Here is a 20331-nt window from a genome sequence, read left to right as displayed (position 1 = left end):
AAAAAAGACAACTCCCTGATTCCACCCCCTCTGCCTCTTATGAAGCAATACTGGAGAGGAAAAACAAAACCCATTCCTTTAAGAAAGATTCCGCCTCCTCTCTTATAAGCAAGCGCCTAATGGTAATTGTGGAGTCTACTAAGTCAAACACTTTACTACTCAGCATTGGGAGAAGCTGCTGTTGCTGCCGCCGCCGCTGCTGCCGCCGCCGCCGCTGCTGCTGTTGGTCTGTAGCTGCAGTGGGTTTCTGTGCAGCATTGCAGAATCCACACCTAGAGAACAGAAGACACAGACACGTACGTCTACTACCCTGGTTAGAAGGACGCTTTGGATCTTTGGTGGGTAAGGAGATCTTATATCTATTTTGTCCAGAAACTGAGAAAACGAATGCTCATGGAAAAGAGTGTTCATCAGACGTACTTAAAATGGATTATGTTAATTTGTCTTCTTTTGGTAGCGGCGGTGGGGTCTAGATTTGTGACTAGCAAAATACAGTGGGGACAATATTCTGATAGGTTCCCTTAGCATACTTTTTTGCTATTCATAAAAAGGCTAAGCTTGATGCATGCAAAGCTTCTCATTTTTTTTTTTTTTTTGCTTTTTAAAGGCAAGAAAATATCCAGCCACTCCCAATCTCTCTCTCAAATACTGCAGATATTTTTAAATGCCAAATAAAATGTCAGGCTGGGCATTTTCTAAGCACTGTTCCCCCACTAAACTAGGAAGCCTTCCCCACGATTCGTTAAGAGTATTTAAAAATAATAAGGCATGGTTGGATTTTTGAGCAAATGGGAGATGGTGGTAGACTAAAATTTCTATAGCCTTAGTCCAGTGGAGAGAGAGAACGATAAATGAATCACAGTTTGTGTCAAGACAAGATTCGTTTTCCACACTTCGTGTGTGGGAAGAGGAAACTACATTTTAATTAGCACATTTTTAGGGAGGAGGGAGGGGATGAAGATGAGGGGGATGGCGTGAGGTATTTGAGGGGGACGAGTCTGCAGATGAGGAAAGGAAATGAAGTGGATTGTCGCCAGTGCCTTGGAAACGAAGAGAGGTAGGGTGGGGAATGAAGTTTGTTGTGTGTTAGGGTGGGGTTGACCCAAGGGACCATGAATCACTAGAATGGCGCTCCGAGGGGTGTGCTTGCAAGTATACTGGTGCCCGAGGGGAACATGTGTGCAGGAGGGGCGTGGAAGTCGTGGGTGGCAGAGAAAAGTGTGCACTGCTGGGAGGTCTATTTCGGGAGCAGGTGAGAAACATGTCTGGGCGATGGGCGGAGGGCAGCCCGGTGTCACCTGTGGATGGATCCACAGCTCTGCAATTGCGTGTTGCAAAGTTTGGCCGGGCCCGGATTCATTTTGCAGGTTCCTGGCGATGCCTCAACTTTTCGCCTCAAAGAGGTGAGTTCTCGTAAGGTTCAGACGCCGGGGCCAAAGTGGGGGTGAAGACTCTCGAGGCGTCCAAATGAGCGGAACCGAGAGCCCTGCCCTGTCCCTGTGTGGAGGTGAGGCCGGGGTTGTGGGGTACAAGGCGCCCGCGAAGGCAGCTGTGCAGAGAGGAAAGTCCAGGCCCCATGTGGGGCATGCGGAGGTTGAACCTTTGCAGTGGCCTCCCCCTAAAACCCCAGCAGCCAGTGAGGGCGGGCGAGGCTGACTCAAAACGGCGGCTCAGCCTCTGCAGTGGGAGTCGGGGGCTAGCTCAGTTACGGCGGGAGGCATTTCCGAGGCGCCCCTCCTCCCCCTCACGGTCGGGTTTCTGTCGGGGTCGTTTCCCCCTCTGGCCCTCCGGGAACGCTGCGGATTCGAGCTGCACAGCCCGAGGACGACGTTGAAGAGGCGCCAGGCGGCCGCCCCGAACCAGGCCCTCCTGGCTGCGGGTCCTTTAGGCCCCACCGCCACGGCTTTAGGGACTTAGCACTCAAAGGCGCGGAGGGGGCTGCGGGGGCGGGGCCAGGGCTCTCGAGGGGCGCTCGGGGCGGGGCCAGAGAGAGCTCGAGGCTGCCAGAGGCGGGGCTTTGAGGAGGCGGGGTCAGGACGCTTCGGCGCCCAAGAGGCGGGGCCAGAGGCGTCGGGGGCTGCGAGAGGGGCGGGCCTTGGGGGCGTGGTTAGGGGGCGCTTGGGGGCCTAGGGGTGGGACCAAGGGACGCTCGCGGGGCGCTCGGCTGGTCCCGCCAGAGCGCGAGCCGCCAGCCCGTAACGGTCGTCAGTGTGAGGGGCGGGAGGGAAAGGAGAGGGGTTTAAGTTAGATTTTTTAAAACAGAGAGCAAGAGCTAGAGGCGTCGGCTTCCCAGGTGTCCCCGCTTCCTGCTGCACAGGGCTCGGTGTCCAGGTCCCTCCCTCCTCACGCCCCCTCCCCTTCTCCCGCCCTCCCCGCTGGAGCTCTGCGGCGCTTAAGAGGCGGTGGCAGCAGCGGATCCGGCAGCCGCTGCAGCCCGGGCGGCTGCAGAGAAGGAGGGAGGGGAAACACAAAGCCGGCTGCGCGCTGAGAGGTAATCCTGCGGGGAGCGGAGGCGCCGTCGTCCCGCCTCTCCGGGCCGGGACGTGGGCACCCGTGAGGGGGCTGGCAGCGGGGACGCTACCGAGGGTCGCGCAGGGGTGGGGAGCAGCGGCTGGCGGGGCCGAGGGGACTTCTTATTGGCTGTTTCGGCGGCCTCAGGTGAACCCTTTTTTCGGGCGGGAGTGGGGTCCTCGGACCGGCCGGAGGGGAGCGTACCTGCGGGGGAAGATCTGGGGCGGGGGTGCGCGGCCTACGGCGCCGCGGGGTGGGTCTGACGCTTCGAGCGTCCTCTGGTTTTCCGTACGAAGGCGGGGAGCACTAAAGTCAGTTGCTGGCTGAAGCTTAGGTGACCCCGGGCCCTTAAGCCCTGGAGGTGCGCTCCACGGGGGTGGGAGTTTCCTGCGCTTGGAAAAGGTGAAGAGAGAGAATGTTCGTTTTAGTTTTTTATCCTTATTAAAAAATAACTGGTACAAGTTGAAAGTGTTCAGTCACCTTTCTCCTGTAATCCACTTCCCCATCCCCCCAACACATACATACACACACACAAACACACCACCCCTACAAACGTATGCATGTTAGGTTGCGCTTCCTGCTAGGGGTGACAGGCGAAGTTGGCAGCAGGTCTAGTGTGCTGGTGCTTGGGGCACGTCCAGCCTCTTTGGAGGTATGCTATTGTAGCTCAGGCAAGACCACAGGCAGGTAGAATAATCAGGGCCTCTTTTAAAATGGCAAGAATGGCCTCAGGTGAACTTTTTTTGTTGCAGAGATTTAATTGCAAGTAGGTGCTCGTTGAAAACGGGAGCACAAGGAAAACCACTAATTTCTTTGGCACATGTGTTGTTGCAATTAACCTGGTAGAGTGTTAAGGAATTTAACCTAACCAAGAGCTTTGAGGGAGGATTACATGCAAATTTGGGGGGAGAATTCATAAGATTCTGGGATATGGGACTAGCTGCATACACAGGCGTGCACGTTTACGTTAAATTAGGTAGCATTTTAGATTTGGTAATATTAAATGGTTGCTTTTCTTGTAATGGCTTCTGACTGCACAGTGCCGGGTACGTTCCTAATTTTGGCTTTAGAAGACTCCTAGTGAGAGTATTGTTAAAAAAAAAAAAGTACAGTGCAATTTGTCGTTTTTAAGTTAGATACTTGATTGTTAAAAATATTTGTGTAATTAAGCTATGGGACCAACCCATTTACAGGGTTAACTTACTTAACCCTGTAAATAACTGGAACTTTATAAATTGAACATTTGTAGAAAGTTTTTATATCGAAGTCTCCATTATATTGTACTTGCATTATATATAACTCATTTTCCCTTGCTTAAATGGAGCAGATTAACTTTATGGAAGGAGGACCAGGAACAAATAAAGACTGCTACATTTAACTTCAACTTTCTGAAGAGCCCAGTCTGTGCTAACACTTAAGGTGGCCAGAAGTGCTGGCATGTTGGTAATAGTTTTTAAAGAAGAAACTGGTGTACCTATTTTGAATGTTAAACCTAATTTGAAGGAGTTCTTGAGGTAGTTGGTATGAGACATTCAATATATTGCTGCGTTTTACATATATGATAGGAAATATTTGGTAAACATTGGACATAGTTGATCATATGACACTTGGGAAATATTAATTTGCATGATAGGATTGTATTTTCAAAATGTAAGTTTCAAGCATTGACCGAAAGTGAGAAAATTACACACTTTGCTTTCTCACCCCTTTCTTCAGTATTATCCCGGGATGAATGTGAATTCTGTTCAATTATGTTTAAAGTGTAGATCTGGTCTTTGTAAAACCAGAGTGTCTTTTGAGACTAAGAGAACATAACATCAGCAACAGCCCAACTCCTATGCACAATCACAATCCTAAACCCTAGATACAGGGTGGTGCCCAACTTCTGAGGTTTTGAGGCTTCCTGAAGTAGGCCTATCATGTCTGAGTGCCTTTGTCACATGTAAGCCTACAGGTGGTTAGCTGGTTAATCTCTCCCGTCTCAAAGCAGTTGGTTAGCAGTACTTGGCGGCATGTATTCCTGTCATCAGAGTATAAGAAGCGTTTCTGTTGAGGGAAGAAATCACATAAAAGCATAGAAACCCAGCTTTGAACCAACTGTGTGTGTAGTGTGTTGGGGAACAGTCACATCAGAACATTAGCTTAACTGAGTTGTTATATGTAAAGTGCCTAGAATAGAGTTTGTACTCAGTGCTTTATGTGTTTATCATTATCAGTATATAAAGTGACATATCTTTTTGAAGGCTGTTATGTCATGCTACCCACCATGTGAAGACTCAGCAAATATATGTAATAGCCAGTATTTGTTTGCCTAACCTCTATGCCAGGCACTAAGAGTTTTATATAATTTAATTTACTTAATCCTCCCAATAACCCAGTGACTAAACAGAGGCATGGAGAGGTTAAGTATCTTCCCAAGGTGAAGTGATATTAGGTGACACAGGTTGGTTTTGCACCCTGAGTCTGGCCCAGGAGTGAGCCCATGTAACCACTGCCCCTTGTTGCTGTTTAGCAATACTGTGAAGATAGCATTCCCAAGATTGTCAGGTGCACATGTCTTGTTTAACCACATTATGAATACATGGTGGTATTCATACCACCAAGTTGTGCTTAAATCTAAAGAGCCGTGGTTAATCTGCATTAAGTACAGTCACATTTTGACGTTGAAAGAATATTTTCTTTTGACCTATACAACATATGTTTAGCTAGGGTGCTAGAGTTTGTGCCAGAGTATGCTCTCTTTCTAATTACTAAAGATACTGAAGTCTTTTTTTTTTTTTTTTTTTTTTTTAATTTAAGCTTGTCAGATATATAGGGGGCACTAATTCCCATTGGAGATTCCAGTTCTGCACTAAATCAGTAAACCTTATCACCCTCTGTTTACCAACATCATATCAACCTGAGATAAATTTTTAACTTGTTTGTTCTAAATACCACCCGAGTTGCTTCCTAAAATGAACCCTAAATGGAAAGATGTAACTTGTAGCTTACACTTTGTCACATTCCTCAAGGAACTGTGTGTTGTTGCTTCACCTTTGTAGTTAGTATGTCAAGCAAATTAGGAGCTGTTTTAAGTAATGTTTAGAATCATTGTAGATAGATGCTATGTTCTTCGACATAAGCCTCCATTATATTGTACTTGCATTATAACTCATTTTCCTTTGTTTAAATGGAGCAGATTAACTTTCTGGAAGTTAGGAATGTTAGGAAAAAATATTTAAAAACAAGCATGCGGCCCTGGCACGGTGGCTCACACCTATAATCCCAGCACTTTGGGAGGCCAAGGTGGACGGATCATGAGATCAAGAAATGGTGAGCATCCTGGCCAACATGGTGAAACATGCTTTCTACTAAAAATAGAAAAATTAGCTGGGCATGGTGGCCTGTAGTCCCAACTACTCCAGAGGCTGAGGCATGAGAATGGCTTGAACCCGAGAGGCAGAAGTTGCAGGGAGCTGAGATCGCGCCACTGCACTCCAGCCTGGCAGCAGAGTGAGACTCCCTCTCAAAAACAAAAAAACAAGCATGTGTTGAATTAAGAAAGTGTGAGCTTTATTGAAGATGCAGATTACTAATCTGTTTCTCACACTAAATTAACACTATTTTTGTTAGGTTTAGTGCTTTTCACGTTCCTTTGAAAATATTAAATATGTAGAGTTTGAATTTTTAAAAAATTGTAAATATCTAATCAGTAGTGCTATTTTTCCTTTTAAACATAGACCTATTTGAAATTATTTAAACCCAATTTAAAATTAATTGGACAGTCATAGACTGTCATGTCATTGAGATTCAAAATGAATGCCTTAATACTTTATTTTATGTCTTCTTTGTTAATACTCTATGGTTTGAACTCCAGGTCCATGCCAGAGTATTTTTAGGTAAGATTGTTATGAGGTCTTTCAGGTTCTGCCAGAGATTAAATTCTCTTGGCCAAACGCCAAGACAGTCTCAAATTTTTACCGTAATGGGTTGTGTACATCAAGAATCCTCTCTAAAACATACAGGTTAGAAGTCTTTCACTGGCTATTACTTGAAAAAAAAAGTCTGTTATCCCTTAGACAAATATAATTATTTTTTATTCTAGCAGTAGCTAATTATCCGTGTGTGTGTATGTATGTATGTGTATGTCAAACCAAGCTACTTGAGGGATTCTCTTCCTTTAGGTAAAGTTAAAAATTATTAACCTGGCGTATTAATGTAATACTTATTGAGTACCAACAGTATGCATAGAGTTAACACCTTTATGTGGGAAAACTGTTGGAGAAAAAAGGTTTGTGGATCTTTTATTTCATGTGCATTTTAATGTTGCTGAATATCTGGATGAGTCTCAAAGTTCAAAATTGAATTAATTGCACAGTAGAAAACATATTTAAATGTTAAGAAAGTGCTGTTTAACTTAAAGCCTTAGATGGTAGCACAGATAATGAGAATCAGAGCCCCTTGTTTCCTTAAACTGTTTTGGTTGAGTATGTTTGAAAAGCCGCATTAACAATCTCTTTCAGGCTTCTAGGACATTACTTAACTACACTGAAGGAATAAATTTAGAGTATCCTAGAAACGTTAAAGAATGAATGCAGCTTTCAGAGTTGTCTAGTGTAATCCAAATAGTAGTAGCATGATCACCAAAAGGTATAAAATGGATGAAACCTATCTTTGATTTTAAAAGGCTTACTCTTCTTGTAAGTTTGTTTCTTGAAGATAATATCGCCTCGTTGGAACTCTGCTAAAACCTGAACCATTACTGTACAAGATGTATAGGCTTTGGCATATGTTTATTTTTTTATTTTTTTTATTTTTTGTATTTTTGAAGTGCTCTCACTATGTTGCCCAGGCTAGTCTTGAACTCCTGGGCTCAAGCCATCCTCTCACCTCAGCCTCCCAGGTAGCTGGGACGACAGGCATGAGCCACAGGCCTGGTTTGTATCTTTATAATAAAGTTAGATCTAAATTGAGCCTTTTACTTAATGTCAGACTGATCTGCATCAGCACCATATATGTTTACTTTTTTTTTTTTTTTTTTTTTTTTTTTTTTTTTTTTTTTTTTTTTTTTTTTTTTTTTTTTCAGTGAAAATGGGCCTGAGGAGATTGGTGTATACACAGTACATTAACTGGCATTTAAGATGAGTACCTCTTCAAGTCTGTTTTGTTTTGTTTTGTTTTTTGAGACGGAGTTTCTCTCTGTCATCCAGGCAGGAGGGCAGTGGTGCGATCTCACTGCAACCTCCGTCTCCTGGGTTCAGGCAATTCTGCCTCAGCCTTCCGAGTAGCTGGGATTACAGGCACCCACCACCAGGCCTGGCTAATTTTTTATTTTTAGTAGAATGGGGTTTCACCATGTTGGCCTCGCTGCTCTTGAACTCCTGACCTCAAGTGATCCCCCTACTCGGCCTTCCAAAGCGCTGGGATTACAGGTGTGAGCCACTGTGCCTGGCCAAGACTATGGTTTTAATCTGGGGTTATGAAACTGATTTTTTCTGCAGTGGGCATATGCAGTTTCCATAGGATAAACATTTCCCTCAACCAGCTAGGGGGTAAAAACTCTTCTGAGAAATTTAAGGACAATAACAATGTCTTTAAAACCAGTGTCTCAAGAAGTGTACTATATTAATGAAATAAAATAACAATGATCACAGATATGTTAAGGCAGGCAGTGGATTAAGCAGGATAACCTAACTCCAAGCAATAGACAGGAAATTATTTTTTAAAGCTCCCATACTTCTTTAGATTTATTCTTGTGATTTCTTAATTTCCCCTCCCTCACTAAGGGAAGTGGACACATTTTTAGATGGAATGGATGAAGAGAGTGCTGATGTGAGTGACTTAGCCTGTTTAACTCGGCTCCCATGGCTGTTTGTTGGTTACCTGCTAGTGGAGGTGGAACTCAAACAATGTAAAAGCAATCAGGTTGGAGAAGTGCTGAGTTTTTTAGTATTATGGGAACTCGGTGTATGTCTTTAATTTGTCCTCATCAGCAGTGTTTCTGTGCAGTTCTTGCACAGTGGCTCAGTTCATCCTGAGAAAGGACAGCATTTCATTTTTCCTTTTCCATACAGCATTCTCATCCTGTCATCTTTTGATTTGCTAGAATGACTAAATGCTATAGCAGAAAGATGGGTTTACTCATCCTCCTGGAGAAGATAATTAGGCTTACTTGGTATATCAAAAGAAGTGTATTTGGAAGTCAAGGCCTCCCCTCCCAGGGACTTTTAAGAACACTCCGCTTTTAAGCCCTAGGAAGTTAGAGTGAGCAACTGTTACCTGCATTCTGACTTCTATTCTCATTTGTTTTAATACATGAGGAAAAAATTCTATAAGGTCAACCTTTTAATATCTAAGGACGTGGTTGGAAAAGGGCAATGGTCAGAGCTCAAATGGAGTTGTGATTGGGTGTAAGTGCTTTGGTGAGTGAAACACTTCATTGCCTGTGACAAATGGGAGGTAGAAGGATTTGCAATAAAGTTGATGCATTGTTTGTATTCTTTATTTCCACAGCCCACTTTTTAAAGGTAAAAGCAGCGTGCCTCTTACCTTGCCTGCCTTTTACAGTTTTTATTGTCAGAGTTGAGTTCACTTTCCTAAGGGAAGGTAGAATTTTTAAGGTGAATTCTGATTGCTTAAAATTTTAGCCTTCAACTGGAGACTGCACAAAAAGGAATTTTTTTTATTTCTCTCCCCGCAACTGTCTGCTTAAGTTTCAAATAAAGATTTTCAAAATAGAATTGTGACAAACCTTACTTGACACTTAATAATTGGGAGCTATCTATTAAAGTACATGTTATCAATGAATTAGAAATTCATTGCTTTAAAAATAATTGTTTTTTTGCAAAACTAGATCTGCAGTGATTTTCATATTAGAATGTTTGGTTTTTAAATAGGTATCAAATTTATTTTTAGTTAAAAATGCTGAAAGTAATACATCCTTCACTTCATCTGTCATAGTGAATGTCGATAAGGATAAAATCATAGTTCTTGAAGCACTTTGCCATCATTAAATACCTTAGTAAAACATGCAGTAGACAAGTCCAGGTCACTAGCCACAGAAAGGCTGTCACCGCTATAAGCAGAATGTAATAGGGAAGGAAGGAACATTTTATGCCTGAGTAAGAACGCTATATTTGCTTGACATAGTAAAAACCTCTGAGAAGCTGATTAATTGGTCATCACTTAAGTAGATGATTTTATATTGTGTTTGTCTTATAATCTAAACATTCCTGCGCTCTTATAGAGTGTCTGCCGTGACCAATCAGCATTTCAGGAGGGATTGTGACTATCAGTTAAGTGCTTTCAAGAGAGAACCCCTGCTTTGTGTCACACCTGAATGGAACAGAACATACTTCTTGGAGCTGTTGAACTTAGGCTCAAAGGGAAGAGTGCCATCTACTGAATGGCCAGCATCAAGTTGAGCAGCTTCTGTTTTCCTTGTAGGACTCTCAGCCAATTCCTGGAGAAACCAGACCTGCTTCCTTTGGAGGATTTGACAGGATCTTAGTACCCAGTGGAATTGCTGCCTGCCTAATTTTAATTATGCTTCCCAACAGGAGGCCTAAACACATGATGAAGAACTAATTCAGTACTTGTTGGAATGCATGGGAAGAGAGAAACCTTAAGATGTTGTTGGGACTTATATTAAAAACAGTCAAGCAGTGGTGGAATCATTATTAAATTAAGTGGTAAATAAAATTATTTTAATGAGAGAAGTCTTTCAATAGTAGGTCTGGTTGGTTATTAGGGCTCCTCCAGACAGTAATGATGTTAAGATCTGCTTGGGCTTAAAATCAGCAAACAAATCATTTGCCTAACTGGAGGTAAGGGTTTTAAGAATAAATACTTTTTTTTCCTCCTGCCCTTTTTGTCTCATATTCTAAGGCAGTGATTCCTACTTGAGTGAATTCACTGTAACAAAGTAGATTTTGTTGTTGCTTTGGTGTATGCTAGAGGTGTCCTGGTTTCTGTTTGTTTTTTTTCTTTCCCTGTTTTCCAAAAATGTTCTGTGGTAGCAGCCATGGGTAGAACTGGAGGTAGTAGAACTAGTTATAGGCCAGTGGAGGTTTAAGGTATCTGGGAATAGGCTTGTCAAAGCCAGACAAGAAGGAACTTTGAAAATAGGAGTTGAAAGGAAGTTTTGAAATTGTTGCTATAAAATTGTACTTGATTGTTGTATATTTATATCTATTATATATAATTACATAATTAGTAACCATTTTTATTAGCTCTTAAAACCTTACAAGGATCATGTTAAGCACTTCACATAAATTATCCAAAGTTTAGTGAAGTAACTTGCCCAAGATCATATAGTTGATAAATGGCAGAGCCAAGATTTGAGCTCAGGGCTGATACCCTTAAGCACTGTGCTATACTGCTGATTTATTTACATTTATTTTTGTTGGCGACTGCACAGACGATTTGAACCAAGATTAGAATTTTTCTGCCTTGGCCGGAAAATACTGATACTGGGATTCTTGTTTTTTTAAATTTAATTTTATTTTTTATTAGAGAGTGGTAAAATGGCCAGGTGAGGTGCTCATACCTGTAAACCCAGTACTTTGGGAGACCAAGGCGAGCAGATCACCTGATGTTGGGACTTTGAGACCAGCCTGACAAACATGGAGAAACCCCATCGCTACTAAAACTACAAAATTAGCCGGATGTGGTGGTGGATGCCTGTAATCCCAGCTACTTGGGAGACTGAGACACGAGAATCACTTGAACTCAGGAGGTGGAGGTTGTGGTGAGCCGACATCGTACCTTGCACTCCAGCCTGGCAACAAGAGCGAAACTCCATCTCAAAAAAAAAAAAAAAAAAAAAAAAAAAAAAAAAAAAAAAAAAAAAAAGGTAAAATGGATAAATAGGAGTGAAATTTCACTAGAATCAGGATGTATACATGAGATGAACTTCCAGATGTTTTCTATTTGACTTTGTCTATGTTAACTTTTGTTCCTTCTGCTATATTTAAAACCACAAGAAAAGTTTATTATTGAAACATGAAGTGAATTGTTTCACATTGAGGCATGTGCTTAAAATATACCCTTCATGAGAAGAGTTACAGAAGAGTTTTCTGCTGTGTTTATTTTTTGTAGGGGAGTGGGGATTTGTTTTATATATATATGAGGTATATATGTTATATATATGATATATGTATGTTTTAGATATCATATATATAGCTTCCTCCTAAATATATGTGTATTTGTTTTATATATAATATATGTTATATATGATATATATATAGGTTTCTCCTAAATATTTTTAGGTGGCAGTACTTTTCAATATGGCAATATTCCATGTCCACAGTACAATAAAATTAAACCATGTGCCAGCCTGAGGTCCTCGGGGAACCTCAACTTTTTGTGTGTGCCAAGTACCTTCTGTATACTGAATGAGTACTGTATCTTACATGTATGTACTAAAACTTCATTGAATTCATGTATCCTTTAAATTAGGAGATATTTAATACCTGACTACTATTATGAGTGATGGTCTTGTTTGTTAACACATTTTGACCTTAAAAGATATCGTGTTACTTTAAAAAGGTTGAGGATCACTGTTTTGGTATAACGAAAAGCTCCTAAATTGCAGTTAAATGATGGTTGTGCTGTGTATTCTTAACCCAGTCACCCTCTTAGGGCTTCTGGCCCTTCTCCTTTATCCATAAGGAATTATACTTTACTATGTGTCTTCTAGAAATTCCCCATAGGCTATGAGATACATCACTCCTTGAGACTCTGACTTTCCAGTCAAACATAGGAATAGTCAGCAATAACTAAGACAACAGTACAAAAGATGATACTTGCCAGTGTGTTATGAATGCCAAATGACAGACAAAGAAAACAAATGCCATGGGTCAGCTGGTCAAGAAAAGAGATGGAGTGGTCAGAAAAGGCCTCACAGGAAAGAACAGGGTGGACCTTGAAGGAGAAATTAAGATGTCACTAAGTGGAGAAGATGGAAAGGATTTTGGTCAGAAATTACTGTACATGAAAATGATTCTTTTTCTGTAGGATGATGGGAAGTAGTTCATAATAGTGAATCACAATATCTTGCTACTAGAAGGCATTTTTAAAGGCTACAGCATAGCCTTATTTGTAACAATGACAAGGACTGGCCATACATTAGAAAATGGCAGGAGTGAGGGGAGGGGATGGGGTGGCAGTGGTGGTCACATGTAGACTTTTAACTGTGCTTCCTCTTAACCCCATATGAAAATGACTGGTTTCCTTATCCATCCTTATACATCTGTTTTGAAGACAGTAAAAAGTTTGTATTAGCAGAAAGACTTTAGGAATCTAAATCATTCCCAACACTAGACACAAAAAGCCTCATTTTGGGGAAGAGGTGTACGTTCTTAAAAATCTGTATTGGTCCATTATTTACTTTGTTTGCCTAATGCTGGAACATACTCTGTCAATGTCTCTTTTTAAATCTAATATGTGGATGATAGATGGAATTGATACCAGATACGATCATTTTACTTAAAATTTTTGTAAAATAGTATTGTTTGTTATTTGTTCCAAAGTCTCAGTTCTCTAACTCAGATTTGTCATGTTTATCCCTTACTATTTGAAAAATACTTAGTGTAACTATTCAAGACATTTTGAGCAAATAACTTTCTCTTTTCTTCAGTTTTCTTTTATATAAAATATGTGAGAGATTGGGATAAAGCATATTTTTAAGATTCATCTCTGCTTGAAGGTGCTGTGATTATGCTTCTGAAGAAGCTGAATTCACCAGTTTGTAGGTCTTGGAAAGTTGTCAGGAAACCTATGGATGTGCTGTGTGAAGATCCTGGGAATGGAACTAATAGATGATGAAGAAAGTCCTTGGCTCTATGTATATGTGGCACTTAAGGACATCATTACTCCAGGAACTTGTCAACTCCCAGAGTTTTTCAGTTCTTCAGAGGCCAAGGGCCTTTGGCAATGGACAGATTTGTTCAAAAATCCATGAAATGAGCAAGGATGCAACTTTTCCTAAAGCAAACTATAGAAACATTGTGGTGTCTTTTTCCATAATTGCTTTCCACTCTCATCTGAACTTTATTAGTTGTAGTAATACCAGTTCCTCATAAATATTTGTGACCTGTTTAGCTCTTATTTTTTGAGCAGCTCAGTGCATCCTTTATGTGTTCATTTATTCATTCAACAAATGTTCATTGAGCAATTATTTTATGTGCCAGGTTCTGTTCTAAGGGCTGGGAGTTGGGCAGTAAGCAAAACAGAAAAGCCCTCCTGCCCTAATGGAGTTTATATTCTTGGGAGTAAATAGAAATAAAGTATATGTCATGTTAGTGATAAATGTTATGGAGCAATATGGAGCAGGGAAGGAAGACTAAGGGAGTGTTTGGGGGTAATTGCAGACTTAAATAGAGTGGCCAGGAAAAGTCCTCACAGAGAAGGTGACATGTGGGCAAAGACTGGAAGAAGGTGAGAGAGCATGCAATGTTCCTCTGGGGGAAGAACATTGCAGGCAGAGGAAACAAGAAGCCAAAGGCCCCGAAGCCCAAGCATAGCTGGCATGGATGAAGCAGAATGAGGTAGAGGTCATGGGAAGCCACTGGATAACTTCAGAGGTGTGACACAATCTGACATATGTTTTAAAGGGTTTGGTTTGGCTGTGTTTTGAGACTAGACCATAGTGATCAAGTGTAGATGCAGGGAGATTACTTAAAAGCTCAGTGCAATACTCTTGGTGAGAGATGATGGATCTGGTAGAGATGGTAAGAATTGTTGGGATTCTGGATATATTTTAAAGATAGAATCAATAGGATTTTCTAGCTGGAATATCGGGTATATGTTGAGAGAGAGGAATCAAACTTGACACCAAGGTTTTGGGCCTAGGCAAAAGTCTAAGGAGGAGCAAGCAGTCTGGAGAATGGAGAGAATAAGAGTTCAGTTTGAGACATATTCATTTGAAATGTCTATTAGACATCTATTTGGAAGTTGCTGTGAGGAGAGATCAGTGCGTAATTATGGGCTGACTATATAAACATGGGAGTTATCATTTTTCTTAATTTTTTAAATGGATGCATATTTAATCCCTTTGATGACTAGAATAAACTTTGCTCTAATGTGGATTTGAAGTATTTCTATGCATATTTATGCTTTGAAGGGATTTAATTTATCTTATAAAACCTTGAATTTATTTTAACTTCTACGGACACTTGGTCCTAAACGAAACCGTTTTCTCTAGGGATTGAACAATTTGCTTTTAATCAAAATGTGAAAATAAAAATAATGTTGTTACTGCCCTTTGAAAATGGAACAGTCTGGCTGTTTCTCAGCGTTAACGTGGTTAAAAATGGTAACAGTTATTATGTTCCAGCCCTTCTGGAAGGTATATACCCAAGAGAATTGAAAATGTGTTCCTGCAAAAAACTTGTACGCCAGTGACCATAGCAACGTTATTCATAATAGCAAAAAAATGGAAACAGCCCATATGCCTGTCAGCTGATACATGGATAAACAAATGCGGTATCTGTACATTGGGATATTATGCAGTCATAAAAAGGAATGAAGTACTAATGCATTTTATATTATGAATGAACCTTGGAAACATCCTAAGTAAAAAAAGCCAGATGCACAAGACCACCTATTATATGGTTCCACTTACATGAAATGTCTAGAGTAGACATTCAGAAAGATTAGTGGTTGTCAGGAGCTGCGGGGAGGGGGAAATGGGGAGTGGCAGTTTAATGGGAGCTGGGATTCCTTTTGAAAAGGAAAGGTGATGAAAAGTTCTGGAACTAGATAGTGGTGATGGCTGTACAACATTGTGGATATACTGAAAACCACTGAAATGTACAATTAGTAAATTTTATGGTATGTGCATTATGTCTCAAGTTTTTAAAAATACCAGGAAAAAATCTGTGCACGCACATTCACATGTATAGAAGAGTAACTAAAATAACTTATGTGGACCTTACTTCTAAAACAGAACTGTTTTGCCAGTAGAAAGTTGGATGAAACAATTACCACACTCAACCTGGTTGAGCCTGCTTTGCTTAAAGAGGCGGAGTTAAGGTACTTTTCTTGTCCAGGTAGAAATCAGGAGGTGGTTTGTGATTCTGTATTTGATAACTCATGGGTGAGTCTAATTTTTTTTTAACAATTGATTTTTGTGGGGGATGATCTAGTTAAGCTGAAGAAGCCTCTATGATGATCCTTTCCATGAGTTTTAGAGTAGGAACTGTCTTATGAATAGGTTTATTAGGTCTTAAGCAATAAAGGTGGTGTACTTTTTTTTCCCCATATCTATAATATTAAAATATGGAAGAATCAATTTAAAATATATATATATTTTTTAGACGGAGTCTTCTCTTCAAGGCTGGACTGCAGTGGCACAATCTCAGCTCACTGCAACCTCTGCCTCCTGGGTTCAAGCAATTCTCCTGCCTCAGCCTCCCAAGTAGCTGGGATTACACATGTGCTCCACCACGTTGGGATAATTTTTGTATGTTTAGCAAAGACAGGGTTTCGCCATGGCTGGTCTCGAACTCGTCACCTCGTGATCCACCTGCCTGGGCCTCCCAAAGTGCTGGGATTTCAGGTGTGAGCCACGGCACCTGGCCTCCCAGTGATTTTTTTTAGCCAACCCAAAGTTATATTTATCTTCATAAAAAAACAGAACTATCAAAGATGATGTTATACTGGGTTGGCTAAAAAAATTCTAATTTACCTTTCATATACCACTTATCCTAAAGTCATTTTTTAAAGATATAGTTCACATACCATAAAATTCACCTCCTAATTTTATTTTGAATATATATTCATTTTTAGAATGAAAACTTCTAGAAAACAGTGGTGCACATTATTTGAATGGCTCCCATATTCATGGCTTGATAAGTTTTCAGTATTTTAACGGAAGCATATGTGAACCAGACAAAAACCTTAGTGGGGAAGATAGACATTTATGTAAGTAACTGACTCCAACACAAACCTGAGAGCTATAGTAGAGCAACAATTCAAAGGAAGTACAGGTGGGCACAGAGAAGGGAAGTATCTCACTGGGGAGAAACAGTTCAGGGAGGAGAGTGGCATTTGACTTGAGCTTTAGAGGATCCAGTAGGATTTCAGCTGTTGGGGAGCAGTTGGATTACAGGCCATAATACTAGAATATGCAAAGCCGTCTTAAGTCTGTGGGTTGGATATGATGGGAGAGGAAGTAGGAATGATGAGGTAGAGAGGACCAAATCATGCAGGCCTTGGGTGCTACTTTAAGAAATTTAGATTTTATTGTGTGGCACCTCTTTCTGTGTCTGAGATTTGGTGATGTGAAGAAAGTCACAATGGAGAGAGAGCGTTGGCAAAGAGGTTAGGAGGCATTTAGGATAAGCACGTGAACTAAGGCCATGATTTTGAGATTAGAAAGAGAATGATACAGATTGAATGTTTGCTTCTCCCCAAAATTCCTATGTTGAAACGTAAATCGCCAGTGTGATGGTATTTGGAGGTGGGGCCTTTGGAAAGTGATTATAAGGGATGAATGTCCTTATAAGAGACCCCAGAGAGTTCCCTCACTCCTTCCTCCACGTAATGACTATCTATGAACAAAGAAGCTGTCTTGATCTTAGACTTCCCGGCCTTCAGAACTGTGCAAAATAAATGTTTGTTGCTTATAAGCTACCCAGTATATAGTAGTCTATTATAGCAGCCTGAACAGACTAAGACAAGAAGGAACGGTACATTTTGGAGGCAGAAATCTATGCATCTTGCTGAACAATGGGGAGGCTGAAGAAATGTTTAGTCACTGAGGGTCGAAATCTAAATGTGGCATTTGACTCCATTTCCAATACTCTGATTTGACAGAGGAAAGATAACACTTGTACTACTTAGAAATGAAGTAGATTCAGCAAATCTTGAAGATATATTTTTCTTCCCAAATATAAACATTTTAGAAACTCGACTAGTTCTTAATCTGCTTTACTGCTTAAGTATTACCCAGTTGTCCAGTCTTTGAATTTGTTTTCATTTATGAATTTGGAAGTGGTTGAATGGTCATCATTTTGGCTAAAGAATAATCTTTTTGTTTCCAATGAAGGTGCTTCCCCTATGCTGTATTTTTGCATTTAATTTAAAAACTTTTTTTTGTGCAGTGCCTTATCTCAAGCAAATTAACACAGGAACAGAAAACCAAATAACACATGTTCTCACTTAAATTGGGAGCTAAACATTGGGTACACATGGACATAAAGACAGCAGTAGAGACTACTAGAGGCAGAAGCGGAGGGTAAGGGTGGAAAAACTATCAGGCACAATGCTCACTTCCTGGGTGACAGGATCAATTGTACTCCAACCTCATCATCACACAATATACCCATGTAACAAACCTGCACATGTACACCCTGAACTTAAATAAAAGTTGAAATTCTAAACAGAGAACTTTTGTGCAATAGAATAACAAAAGAATTGAAGGCATTGGGCATTGCAATATCAAGTATTGCATGTTGTTATTGCAGGAAGTCATTGTGCCATCTTGGTTTCCCCTTAGTAACACGGTGGTTTATCTTAGAACTTCAAAAGTAAACATAGAGTAAACACCTATAATAAATTATTACCCAAAAAGTCACATGGAAAATTATGTTTGCTTTGTGAATTTAGTGGAGAATCCAATCCAGTAAGACTTTGCACATTTGCATGGTGAAACAATATGATTTGGTTCTTCTAATAGCTTAGTTACAGGCACAGTTTACCATTTTGTTTGTAGCTCCTTGTAAGATATTTAACACAGGGTTTTATATTAGGACATAGTGATTTTATAAATGGGTGGAAGAAAACACTGAATTTGACAGAACGAACTTTTAAATTATTTCAATGTGAAACTTTCATGCGTACAATTTTTAAGTATTTGATGTTTAAAATAACTGAAAAGCAGTTCTTAGTAAAATGAAAATCAGTGGAAAGCACTGAGTTTTTTAAAAGCAAGAATGATTTTATTAACTTGGTTTCAAAGTTAAACTTACTGTTTGAATCAAATTTTTATAAAAATGCATTTTATTTTATAAATACTTGAAATTTTGAGTAAGAAATATAAGGACATGGAACAAAATAAGGCACAAATGACTGTGCAGTGAAAAGTAAGTTGTCACCCTCAGACCACTTAAGTTTCCTCTTTTCTTTTCTTTCTTTTTCTTTTTTTGTTTTTTTTTTTTGAGACAGAGTTTCAGTTCAACACCCAGGCAGGAGTGCAGTGGGTTCAAGTAGATTCTCATGCCTCAGCCTCCCGAATAGCTGGAGTTACAGGAATGTGCCACCACGCCTGGCTAATTTTTTTGTATTTTTAGTAGAGTCAAGGTTTTGCCGTGTTGACCAGGCTCCTCTTAAACTCCTGGCCTCAAATGATCCACCCACCTCAGCCTCCCAAAATGCTGGGATTACAGGTGTGAGCCACCACCCAGCCATCTTTTCATGTACATTGTTTCAGAAATGTTTTTCACTGTTTGTTTTAAAATTCCTGAATCAGGACTTTGCCTGCCTACACCTGGCAAATGAATTGCTGCATAAGAAATAGCTTTAGGCTCAGAAAAACCTGAGGAAAGAATCAGCCTGAGTTCTTCTAGATGCGGTTTCTGGATCTATTGTCTCATTTTATTAAAACATTTCCTTACCTAGCTTCCTTCCACTAAGGCAGAGGTATAGAAAGTGGGAGGTGGTAGCTGTAATCATCTTACACTCATACTGTAATATAAATACTACTTTTTAATTTAAAAATTACTTTAAGATTAAGGTTTTAGATGACACAAAATCACTTATTACTATACTGAATCAATATTAAATTTTAAACTCTATATAGGTCTCTATTATGCAGCTAAAGTTACCTGTTTGACATTCAAGCCCCTGGAGTTGAGACAAGGGACACAGCTCCCCAAGCTGTGCAAATTCTGTGATTTTGGGTGGGAGGAGAAGTTCGATAATTGGGGGAGAGATGGGAATCTTCACAGCGGTGATAGCCAACTTCTGCCTCCATGGCCCAATTAAAAGCAAGTCCCCTAGTAATAGAAGCAGGGGCTCTCTAGGCATGGAAGTTTCCTCAGATGCTAAAACTGTGCCTTTGTGTAGAATCAGGCTTTCTGTTATATAAGTAGAAGTAGGAATTCTCTGTAAACTTTAAAGGAGAAGCAAATAGGAATAAAGAGGGAGATGGTGATAAAAATCTAGATTCATAGAATTGTGGAAACCTTAGCTCACCTGGTCTGGTTGAAGAAAGTGCCATGTTTAAGGCAACATGTTGCTTGTGGCAGATCTAGATTCACAACTGAGATTCCTGCCTCTGTCCAGTGCTTTCTCACTTTATTATGAACCATCTTAACTCCATTCATGCAATGCTGGGGCAAGGGGTTTTGTCAGAATTCCACCTGACCTTTTTCCTAGAGGAGGGTTTGGACAGAATGAGAGACCCCAATCTCTCAGATTGAGGCTTCTTTTCAAGGTACCTATATTTTCCTTAAAAAAACAAACAAACAAAAACTTTCATTGGATTTGGGAAAGTTTTGTGAAGTTTTTTCCAAAATCTGTAATGTGTCAGGAACTTTGTTTTCTTAACAAAAGCCACACTGATCTTCTGTATGTTATTCCAATTTTAGTGTGCTCACCACTGAAGCAAGTCATGTACATGGTAAATGTTTCTGACATGTTTAGGAACATTATATTGAAAATTCAGACTGGATGTATTCAGCTGCCTTGACGTTCCTTTTTCTTTTGGAAAAGAATGTATTTAAATGAGAAACAGTGCCACCCCTCCAATGAAAAGGAGTAGTTTTAGGTCATTTGAATGAAATAGATTATAGAACTTATAACCCCAATTTTCCATTCTTTTTTTTTTTTTTTTTT

At 40.2% G+C, this 20331-nt stretch overlaps 1 protein-coding gene across 5 annotated transcripts in view; it reads left to right on the top strand.

Annotated features, from left to right (window-relative positions):
• Positions 1–150: 150 nt before the first annotated feature.
• ADD3 (adducin 3) overlaps positions 151–20331 on the top strand; it is a 140823-nt gene continuing 120642 nt past the window's right edge. For 3 of the 5 annotated variants that reach the window (XM_017499706.1, XM_017499704.1, XM_037728239.1), the window contains exon 1: positions 2102–2491. The gene's annotated coding sequence lies outside the window, so the exon portion shown is untranslated. Of the gene's footprint in view, positions 343–2101; positions 2492–20331 lie in introns of those variants that run through there. The other 2 variants (XM_037728243.1, XM_037728241.1) reach the window with 2 other exon arrangements.

The sequence above is a fragment of the Cebus imitator genome, unplaced genomic scaffold, assembly GCF_001604975.1.
Source record: "Cebus imitator isolate Cc_AM_T3 unplaced genomic scaffold, Cebus_imitator-1.0 Scaffold259, whole genome shotgun sequence".
NCBI lineage: Eukaryota > Metazoa > Chordata > Mammalia > Primates > Cebidae > Cebus > Cebus imitator.
This window is presented reverse-complemented; position numbering and strand designations above follow the sequence as displayed.